Raw genomic sequence first — 12,124 nt, 5'->3', positions numbered from 1 at the left:
CAGTGCACAATGCAGTTTCAAACTAATTTAAAACTGTATTCAGCTTATATATTGTACCATGAATTATGGAGAGCTTTAGAAATGTTCACATTTAGAAATGTTTCTTTCTCACATCCTCTAACTTGGGCAATTATATATTGTGAAACTAATATTCTAATCTTGGATGTGATTAGATCACTAAATTCTCAAAGTGTTAAACAGGGTATATTTTGACTTTTTGCCATAGTGTATAATAGGTGCCAGCGAATTTGCAGCCAGTTTTGCATCTCTCCCAACTTTATTTCCAGCAAAGCCAATGACAAAACAGAAATTTATTAATGGGCACTTTTGACTTGACGATCAATGGGATGCATACAATAGTGCTATAAACAAAATTTTAATGAACATTCCTGCCAATAAATGTAAATACAAACAGTTATTAGAATTTCATGGGCCAGCTGGCTAGACAAAAGGCTGTACATGGCCCACAGTACAGAGTGTGGAAGGATCAGTGGGACATTTGTTCAGGTATCAATTCATTCACCAAAGATTCTACATGGTGTGATGTCTAGGGGGGGAATCACTGGAGCAGGCTTTACTGCTGGTAGTGGATTTGGGAAACTCTCTTGACAACTGAGGAAAACGCCTGGAGAAGGTCACTCAAATTTACTATTTATGAAAAGGGACAACATGAACCCTTTGGAAGCTGGAAGTGACTGTGGACTGTTTGCTATAAGGACTGTAATCCTGTGGAGAGTGCAATAAGTATAAAACAGGAATGTTACTTTCTGTAGTTTAAGGTATAAGTTGCCTAAAAATGTGTTTAATTAAGGGTGTTTTTAGTCATTCGTTACAGTACAAGTCTTAAAACGTGAAATCTTGTTGTGTCATTCTTTTCAGCTATTAACTGGAAGTTTGAATCGCTTTTTAAACTATATCAGCCTCTAGAGGGATGGTAGCAATATTATAATTTGAGATCATCTTTCTTGTGCCTTTTACTCAATGCTGTGTGTATTTTTTTTGAAGAGACCACTGAAACACCACTCACTAGCCAGGCATCTGCCTGCTGTTGGTGTGGCTTGGAGCCAGCATGGTCTTCACATTTCCTTACTAAGATTTCACAACATGTTGATTTCTCACCTAGAAACCAACTAATTACCCTAATCCCCAAAAAGGACATTGTTCAAATGAACTACCATAGGAAGAGTTAATTAATAGGAGTGATTATGTAAATAGAAGAATGTTGATTCTTTTTTAAATGCAGTAGAGGAGTAAATTTCAGTCCAGACTGTCTTTTCTGGCACTACGCTAGATTTAGCTTATTCCAAGATAATCCATGACTGAAATACAGCTGCCTCTCCCATTGACAGATCTATTCCCAGTGACATACAGACAAGTGTTTAAGTTGAATACCCTTTTTGTAATCAAAACCTGTGTCTTATCTATCAAATCCACTCCATCTGGTCACTTGTGCTGAACAATTCATACACCAACTGAAGAACTAGCAATCAATGCCTTCCATTAATAATATATTTACAAAGATCATTAGCACTGCCGAGCAGACAACTGATTCTGTATATGGATCACCTAATTACTTCCAGGCAACTGCTGTTCCAGTATACAGTGTGTAAGAGCTGTGAGCTTTGCTTGTTAATCTAACTATTTAAACAAAGGCATTTAAACAAAGGCAGCGGGCATATGATTAATGCAGAGGCAGGAGCTCAACTGTGATCAAAATACCAGGAGGTTTCTCCATTACTAAGTATTACACAAGATGACAAAGTAAAATTTATTCCTTCTAATTTATGGGGGCACGCATGGCAAATTCATAAATGGGCAGAAGTGCATAGGATTAGAACAGGACTAGGAGCATGTTATTCCAGTTGAGAGATAAAAGTATAATGTAAGAATCATTGGCCCCTGGTGTTTATGGGGAGGGGTGCAGGATAGACCATAAACGAGCTAGGAACCCAGAAAGGCCAGGGAACCAAATGACCTGGCCTCATTAACATATTTTTGTTCCACTTCCTTCCCAGCAGACAGCCAAATTAGCAACCTGGTCAGCAACCAGGAGGAGTTACCCACAGCACGAAACTGCAGCTGGTGTTCATGAAGCAGGTAAGAGAAATTGCGATTGAGAAAGGAAGATCAGCAATCAGAAGTGGATGGTTGGGGGGTGGGGGTGGGGGGGTGGGGCGGCGGGTGGAGAGAAAGGGGGGGGTGTGGAGAGAAAGGGGTTGTGGGGAGGTCAGCAATTGGGAGGTCTTGGGGCAGTGGAGAGCTGTCTATTGGGGCTGGAAGAGGCTGAAGATTTCCTTTAGAAACTGGGAAAAACAAAAAATGGCAGCGGGCATCTGTATGATAGGTTAGGGACATACTCCACATGTTTAATTCTTTAACACTTTGCCCACCCACCATGTGTGTGGGTGGGGTCATATCACAGCTTTGATTTTCAGTCTTTTTAATATTTTTCTCGCAGAATTAGTAAACCACACATCCGTTATTAATTGTATTGGATGGTTTTAATGGAATATTACTTTAAATAGTTGGACAAACAAAAGTCGCCCATTATACAATAAGGAAAGTGGCTGTAATTGGTGCACTGTTCACCTGGACAAAGTGATATTCATTTCATGGGAATGAATGCAATCTTCCACAAGTAAAATATTCCCTTAATCAGGAAATAATAATTTGCCGAAAGGCTAATTTTGTACACTCTGCAAAGATGCAACATTTTGCGTAAAGCTGCTGGAGTGGCATCCAGGTGAAAACCCTCATAAAAGTTTGTGATGTGCAAGTCAGCAGAAAAGCAGAGAAGGGCTTGAGTAAAGAGCCATTTTCATCTGACAAGATACTTTCTACAACTTTCACTAAATCGCTCTGCTTTTCCAATACACGTTAATAACATTATTTCCCTTAAATTAGCTGTTGTCACTCAATGAACATCCAGCAATCACATACAATATCTAATCCTTTAACTTGGATGTCATCCTGCATAAACTAAAGAAGGGCTCAAATGACAGATGAAAGTACTTGAGCTTTTTTGTTACAGTGCATCATGTAAAAACAATTTCTTAATCAGATTGTTTCCTTCCAATTACTTCCAAGTATCTATGCTATCAATTTAACAGAATATAAGACCATAAGAACATAAGACATAGCAGCAGAAATTAGGTCATTCAGCCCATCGAGTCTGCTCCACCATTCAATCATGGCTGATAAGTTTCTCAACCCAATTCTTCCGCCTTCTCCCCGTAACCTTTGATCCCCTTACCAATCAAGAACCTATCTATCTCGGTCTTAAATACACTCAATGACCTGGCCTCCACAGCCTTCTGTGGCAATGAATTCCATAGATTCACCACTCTCTGGCTAAATAAGTTTCTCCTCTTCTCTGTTCTAAAAGGTCTTCCCTTTACTCTGAGGCTGTGTCTTTGGGTCCTAGTCTCTCCTACTAATGAAAACATCTTCCCCATGTCCACTCTATACAGGCCTTTCAGTATTCTGTAAGTTTCAATCAGATCCCCCCTCATCCTTCTAAACTCCATCGAGTAGAGACCCAGAGTCCTCAAACATTCCCCATATGTTAAGCCTTTCATTCCTGGGATCGTTCCCGTGAACCTCCTCCAGACCCTCTCCAGGGACAGCACATCCTTCCTGAGATACGGGGCCCAAAATTGCTCACGATATTCTAAATGTGGTCTGACCAGAGCCTTATAAAGCCTCAGCAGCACATCCCTGCTTTTATATTCTAGTCCTTTCAAAATAAATGCCAACATTCCATTTGCCTTCCTAACTACCGACTCAACCTGCAAAGTTAACCTGAGGAGAATCCTGGACTAGGACTCCCAAGTCCCTTTGCACACCAGATTTCTGAATTCTCTCCCCATTTAGAAAATAGTCTATGCCTCTATTCTTCCTACCACACACTTTCCCATGTTGTATTCCATCTGCCACTTCTTTGCCCATTCTCCTAACCTGTCCAAATCCTTCTGCAGCCTCCCCACCTCCTCAATACTACCTGTCCCTTCACCTATCTTTGTATCATTTGCAAACTTAGCCAGGATGCCCTCAGTTCCTTCATCTAGATCATTAATATATAAAGTGAAAAGTTGTGATCCCAACACTGACCGCTGCGGAACTCCACTAGTCACCAGCCGCCATCCTGAGAAGGACCTCCTTATCCCCACTCTTTGCCTCCTGCCAGACAGCCAATCTTCTGTCTATGCTAGTACCTTGCCTCTAACACCATGGGCTCTTATCTTACTGAGCAGCCTCCTGTGCAGCACCTTGTCATAGGCCTTCTGGAAGTCCAAGTAGATAACATCCATTGGCTCTCCTTTGTCTAACCTACTCATTACCTCCTCAAAGAATTCTAACAGGTTTGTCAGGCAGGACCTCCCCTTGATGAAACCATGCTGACTTTGCCCTGTTTTACCATGCACTTCCAAGTATTCTGAAATCTCATCCTTAATAATGGACTCTAAAATCTTACCAACGACTGACTTCAGGCTAATCGGCCTGTAATTTCCCGTCTTTTGCCTCACTCCCTTCTTAAACAGGGGGGTTACATTAGCGATTTTCCAGTCCTCTGGGACCCTCCCTGACTCCAGTGATTCCTGAAAGATCACCACTACCGCCTCCACTATCTCTTCAGCTATCTCCTTCAGAACTCTGGGGTGTAATCCATCTGGTCCAGGTGATTTATTCACCTTCAGACCTTTCAGTTTTCCTAGCAACTTCTCCTTGGTAATGGCCACCATACTCACCTCTGCCCCTCGACTCTCTTGAACTTTGGGGATGTTACTCGTGTCTTTCACCGTGAAGACTGATGCAAAGTGCCTATTCAGTTCTTCCGCCATTTCTTTGTTCCCCACTACTTCTCCAGCATCATTCTGCAGTGGCCCAATGTCCACTTTTGCCTCCCTCTTACCCTTTATATATCTAAAAAAAACTCTTGCAATCTTCTTTTATATTACTGGCTAGTTTACCCTCATAGTTAATCTTCTCCCTCCTGATTTCTTTTTTAGTTGTCCTATGTTGGTCTTTGTAGGCTTCCCAATCCCCTGGTTTCCCACTGCTCTTCGCCGCGTTATATGCTTTCTCTTTAGCTTTTATGCTTTCCTTGACTTCCCTTGTCAGCCACGGTTGTCTCGTCCTCCCTTTAGTATGCTTCTTCTTCCTAGGGATGAATTTTTGCTGTGTCTCCCAAATTACTCCCAGAAACTCCTGCCATAGCTGTTTCACTGTCTTTCCTGCTAGGCTCATCTCCCAGTCAATTCTGGCCAGCTCCTCCCTCATGCCTCTGTAGTTGCCTTTATTCAATTGTAATACCGTTACATCTGATTCCAGCTTTTTCCTCTCAAATTGCTGGGTAAATTCCATCATGTTATGGTCACTTCCTCCTAAGGGTTCCTTCACCTTAAGCTCCCTTATCAAATCTGCCTCATTACACATCACTAAATCTAGAATTGCCTGTTCCTTAGTAAGCTCCACCAGAAGCTGCTCCAAAAAGCCATCTTGTAGACATTCCACAAATTCCTTTTCTTGGGATTCACTACCAACCTGATTTTCCCAGTCTACCTGCATATTGAAATCCCCCATGATCACTGTAACCTTGCCTTTCTTACACTCGTTTTCTATCTCCTGGTATATCTTGTGCTCCACATCCTGACAACTGTTCGAAGGCCTGTACATAACTCCCATTATGGTTTTTTTACCTTGGCAGTTTCTCAACTATACCCACACAGATTCTACATCATCTGACCCTACATCATTTCTTGCTATCGATTTAATTTCATTTCTTATTAACAAAGCAACCCCACCCCCTCTGCCAACCTGCCTATCATCTTTTCGATAGGACGTGTATCCTTGGATATTTAGCTCCCAGTCCTGATCCCCTTGCAGCCATGTCTCCGTGATGCCCACCACATCATGCCTGCCAATTTCAATCTGCACCACAAGCTCATTTACCTTATTATATGGGGACTTGTCTTGAAGGGAAAACATTACAAAATTGTAATTACCAATAAGTTATGTAGATACACAGAAAAATAGAGGCTTTTAAATTCAGAATGGTACAGCACAGGTGTATTTGGTGTCATCCCCAGTAAAGACATGTCATATTCTTAACTTTCAAGCTACACACTTTATTCAATGTGGACGCTTTGAAATTAACATTATTTTAAACAATGAACCATATGCTGTTGCAAAGGTGGCCACAGGTAACCTTTTTTGATTTTTGCACAGACAAAGAACTAACTCAGTTCTCTGGAAAGTCATTAAAATGTAAATGTATATGAGTGGAGGGCTATCCCATGAAAAGATATTCAGAATGCTGAACACTTGGGGAATTTACAGCTCCTATTTTCAGGGTATTTACCAAAACTCAAATTCAATGGTCATCCCAGACTCAGTGTCTGCAAACTCGAAACCTAACAGAGGTGTGGAGAAACCAGTTTATCACACGCAGGTGTAAATGGCCACCATTCATCCCCCATTATGTAGCAATGGCTTCTAACTCGGAATCATTTGTATGGACAATAAAGTATTGATCATGTGATCACATGATTGAAACTGACTTCAGGTAATACCTCTTATTATTCCAAGGATCAGCCAGAGACAAGTGAGTCTGGAGCCCAACAGGACACAAGAGCGACCATCCTCCAACAAGAAGAATGAAACCCTGCCTAATACAACCAGTCAACCCAGGTAGTGAGAGAGGGACTAATTATCTTCACCTGCAAAGGTTCATCTCCATAGAAACTCCACCACAACTCTGGTGGAACCAAGAAGCTTTCAGCCTCCGTTTTTATCTTCAAAGAACCATGAAAGAAAATCCTTGAGGCCTTCAATGCTTGTATCTTAAAGGACTAATTTAAACACATGATTTGTTTCTCATTATTCTATTAATAACATAAGTGCATGCTTCAATTCTAGAATTCATCATTGCTTCCGTGTATGTGAACGTGTGTTTGAGGAATGAGTGTTTTTGTTGCGTTTACATTTCAGCGTTTTGCACAAATAAACATTTTTCTTTTGATTTAAACTTACCAGAAATCCTGTTTCATGTGTATTGTTAAAAGTCACAACGGTTCAAGAAGGTTTTAAAACACCCTCTAAAATACACATCTTGTTGCAGACAACAGAGGTGAGGAAGGGGAAAAGTTATCCCACCACCTCTCCCTATATTTAGCACACTATTGATTATCTGGGATAATTTTTCTCTTGGTCAGAATTACCTACATTTTCCCACCCTACTGCAATAACTTCATCAGTTAAAAAGATGGTCTCATGATCCACATTGAAAACGACAACAACGTTGGTCGTATTTCCTTGAGATAAGGGCCTGTTGCCTTGGGGCGTTCCTTCTAATCAATGGCTGATCATTGATAGAAACCATTGCATCAAGGTGAGAAGGCACTGTGTTCGTAGATTTGAATTTCACATAATAAGTGGTAATGGCATTTAAAATCAAAATATGATATAGGACTACATAGATCAACACTATGCAGTTGAAATTTTACTGACAAATTTTGTGATAATCAAAAGAGCTGCACTATTAAGCACCTGCCCCACTCCAACAAAGTTCAAGAAGAAGAGGAATAAACTATGTTTTGTAGTGTTTATTTTAGGGAAAGTCATGGCAAGTTTCAAACACAATAAGTGATAGAAAATATTTCTAGTTACTAAAAGAACACAATTCCTGTCAAGGTAGTTGCTGTTCTATTCGTAACTCACCCGGAGGAGCAGACTGGATTAAAGAAACAATATAGTTGATAACGGGTACTTTATTTTTTCCAAATAAATTCTTATGGTATAAAAATTACACGTTCTCTGTATTCTATTCAATTCTATGTAATAGAGGAATAATGAATATCACATTCCAGCTTACTCATGTTAAGATACAATCTTCAAATATGTTCTTAGTTACACATTGCACCACATCAGGTATCAGATCCACTCCTTAGATTGAAGCAAAAATAACCTAAAAACTGGGTGGTACATTTACAAATTGAGTATCTGATGATGCATTCTAAATTTTTGAAATTATTTAGCCTCTTCCTCATGAAACTAAAAAGCTTTGCAGCATTTGTCTTCCGATATACAAGGAGCTTTAATTTTAGTTTTAAAAGCTTGAAGCTGTTCATGTTTTCAATAGACTTTAAACAGAATAGAACTCAACCTAGTCCACATAATTGGAAAGAACTCTGCATTTCTTGTATCCACTTGTATACCCCTAAGTGCTTCTTCCATGGATCATTAAATATATCCAGTGACTAGCTGAGCAACGAAAGACTTGCACAATCCTAAGTCCAATTCTTGAATAGTCTGCTAGAAATGTGCACATTTACATTATGTAAAGACTTGGCTGCAGTGCCAATGAAATTGAATAGTCTGCCATTATTGACACTTGAGCTCACACCTGAAACTTCCAAGGAGTGGCAATCACCGTTGGATTGCTGCTCTATTTCTACTCTTCAGTGCCTCAACTCTGCTCCATTTTCTGGCCAGTCTTCTAATCCCAGCTTCTGCAGAAATGCAGAGTGGTCTTCCATCGAACTGCTTCCTTGTAGTGCTGCATCATTGGGAGAAGACAAGCCATGCCTCTTTTTACAGCACTAGCTGCTGCATTCTGGTAAGTGTTCACTAACACAATGAAAAGCTTTGGGACAATTAAACAGCTTTTCAGTGTTTTAGTGAACGAGTGTAGGAGTGAATGGGTGAGTGTTCAGGTGTGTAAATGGGTAGGGTGGATGAGGTAAATGGGTAGGGCAGGAGCTGGGTCGGGACAGGAGGGAGTCGGCGGGGGGTGGAGTTTGGGTGGTTATGGCTAGTCAGGTTGGATCAGGGGACAGGAATGGTGAGTTGGAGGGTCAGGAGGACTAGTTGGGGGTTTGAGGGAGGAGTCGAGGGTGTCTGTTGTATAGTTACCCACAAGTTAGAATAGGATTTTTCTGTCTAACATTTCCTGGGTAACTATCCAGGTAAGTTGGAACTATCTGAAGTCTCCAACTCTAACAGAGTTGGAGACTTTTGTTGGGAGGGTCCCAGGGAGCAGGGGAATTGCCCATCAGAAGTTCAAACTTCCTGGGAAATTCCCACAGAGTCACTGCATTGGGACTTCTGCAAGGTCCCAAAGCACATCTTGGTGAGTACATCCAGTCTCCGATGATGCGGAGACCGGAAGATCTGGGCTATTAATTACAGCCACTTGAATAAGGCACAGTATGAAATATACCCCAGTATGAAATCACTATCTTCACAAACAAACGAAGAGGAAATAATGGTAAGAAAAAAATTATTACTTATTTTTAAAATGTGCTGAATATGATGGGCTTGCTCCCAATAGCTGTTACTTTCAGCATTCCTTCTCTGCACAATGTTTACCTCTCATTCCAAGTAAATTCGGTTGTTTGCTAACTCAGTATGCTAACTAAATCTAGCTTTCTGTGTGTTTTGAAAGGAGACATACAATGCATGACAACTGACCTCCAGTAAGCAAAGTTCACACATTAAACAACAAATTAGTGTAAAGCCAGGGCAACATTAGAAAAATTGCAGAGTACGAGGTTAGTTTTTGTTCACCAGAAAGTATTAAGACATAATTTAGCAATTCCCTTAAGATTTATATTCAGAGCTTAAATGATACCAACGCAGTTTCTGGTTAGGCAATTTTTGCCAGAATTGCAGACATAAAGAAAGTGAGTGAAGAACCAACTAGAACAGACATCATTTCTTGCAGAAGTAGATGGTGGCATATATAGAAAATGATGATCAATGCAGTATTCATCACTTTGAGTGCTTTTGAGAAGTGAGGTAAACAAAGTGCTCCTCTAACAATGATGAAAATCACAGATGGCCTCTTAATAAGCTGAAAACCGAACTAAGGCATTCAGTTGACACAAATGTCAAGAGTGAAGCTTAAGTGGGGAGCAAGCCCAAAATTAGGTTAAGTCCTTTGACTCACTCCTGAATGATTATTTCATATATCGTATAGTGTTTGTGACCTAGTTTTCATGTCGTTGTGTTGTGGGTGTGTTAAGCTGGCAATAATGAGTGGGAGGAGGCATGATTTGGAGTTGTGATTGTACACAGTACCACTAGACGGGGCCTGTAAAGCACAAATTGAAAAACCTATTTATTAGAATGTGGAACACTAAAACACAGTAGTTCAGGCAAATAGTACAGATGCATTTCAAGGGAAAGCTAGGCATGTACACAAAGTACAGAAGGACATACAGATAAAGTTAGATGAAAAAGGGTAGCAGGAGGCTCGATTGAAGCATAAACACTGGCATTGACTGGTTGGACTGAATGGTTTATTTCTGTGCTTATAATTTCTGTGTAATACTACGTAACTTGACAGTTGTGTATTTTACCTGCCATTAACTTCCCTTTTCATTTTTCCACCCTACTTTCATGCATCTTAGATCAAGCTTCAGTTGAATAGTGCTCAATACTACCAGGTTGTCATAGTTGCATTACCACACCAAAATCTTTATTGTATGTTTATAAATATCCCATGGAATTGTTCACCATAAATCAGATGGTATTCTGTTTTATAATAACTACAGCAACTTTAATCTAAAACAAAGTCCCAAGGATTTTTATCAATAGAAATTGATAATAGAAAATACGGTGGAAGGAGAGATTAAAAGGGGTGCCAAAAGACTGGTCAAAACGATTGGCTTTGAGAAAGTTTACAAAAACAATAAGCGCTGGCAAGGGGGAAAAGGATAGATCACACATGTAACAACGCGAAGCCATACAGACCAAAAGGTCCCAGATTCAATTCTCAGTCTGCAGGTGACAGGTTAGCACAACAACAGATCCTATCATCCTTGAAAAAGGAAAGCTTAGACAGGACTCACAATCCTAAACACAAAACTAAGCTAGTAGTGTCCACACATAAATGTCAGGTGAAAATATTAACTGCATCAATTATGTACCTTCCGCAGTTGAATAACTACTGTACACATTTAATGTGCTCACTTGGGCAAGGTACAGGACAACTGTTACTAGCAATGGCATTGCGCCCAAGCAGGTATCAGCATCTTCAGCTGTAGGTAAATTGAAGGGGGAAGGAAATTAAAATTTGAAGTAGACTTACAGTATTCGTAGCTGCACTGCCTTATAATTGCTTTGATTTTTGGTACTATGATCAGAAATGCATGAAAATGCTATACAATTTGGAGGAAACTTTTAAAAGAATATCAGAAATGTCTGATATAATTGAAATCTAACCAGGAGGATATTTGTTGCTCAGACTTCCATGTCATTTGGCTCTCAGCTAGCATGTAGATAGCCTGAGGAGCAAGAGAGCTGGCAACGGGAAAGGTGATAGATCATCTGTGTAACACCAAACTCTGCAGATTAGAAGACCCCAGGTTCAATTTCCAGTCAGCAATTAGCTGACCTTAGTTAGACTGGTGAGCACAAACTCAGCATCCTGGGGCGAAGAAGGGAAAAATTAGCCAGGGCTCCAAATCCTAATCACCAACTCCATCCAGAAACATCATTACCAGTGGTAACTCAGCATCAAACATTCCTTCCAGATGAAACAGTAATGTATTGTATTTCTTTCAATTTAGTATGCTGCTCACAATGTGTTTCTCCTCTACACTGGGGAGACCAAGCGCAGCCCCATTGATCCTGCAAGCGTAACCAAGCTTCTAATTGCGTGACCTTTTAATTCTAACCCCCACTTCCACTCTGACATCTTTGTCCTTGGCTGTTCCAATGGAGCTCAATGTTAGCTTGAGGACATTTAGAGCCTTCTGGGTTCAATACCAAGTTCATCAATTACAGGTCGGAAAAATTGCTCCCATTTTTTCAGAGAGCAGTTACTAGCATTTATTCTAATATTGTCATTTACACCTTCTCTAGATTTATCTTTTATTTCTTTTCTTGTCCCATTACCGCCCCCTTTTGTCTTGCACCATCATCCCTTTTGTCATTTAAACAATCCTCCTTTCCATTCTATTGTAAACCTTCCTTTTGATTCTTTCCTCCCCTACACCAACCAACCCCCAACTTTCCTTGCCTCTGTACTTGCTTAAAACCTGTTACAGCTCTAACTTTTTCCAGTTCCGATGAACAGTTATCGAGCTGAAATTTTAGCACAGTTTCTCTTTCCACAGAT

At 40.3% G+C, this 12,124-nt stretch overlaps 1 protein-coding gene across 2 annotated transcripts in view; it reads right to left on the bottom strand.

Annotated features, from left to right (window-relative positions):
* The window catches only part of setd1ba (SET domain containing 1B, histone lysine methyltransferase a), a 143,914-nt gene that overhangs the window by 65,481 nt on the left and 66,309 nt on the right, over positions 1-12,124 (bottom strand). The gene's annotated exons all lie outside the window — the stretch shown is intronic.

This window comes from Carcharodon carcharias, chromosome 13 (assembly GCF_017639515.1).
Source record: "Carcharodon carcharias isolate sCarCar2 chromosome 13, sCarCar2.pri, whole genome shotgun sequence".
Classification (NCBI taxonomy): Eukaryota; Metazoa; Chordata; class Chondrichthyes; order Lamniformes; family Lamnidae; genus Carcharodon; species Carcharodon carcharias.
The sequence above is the reverse complement of the archived record's forward strand: the minus strand, read 5'-3'. Positions and strand labels throughout refer to the sequence as shown.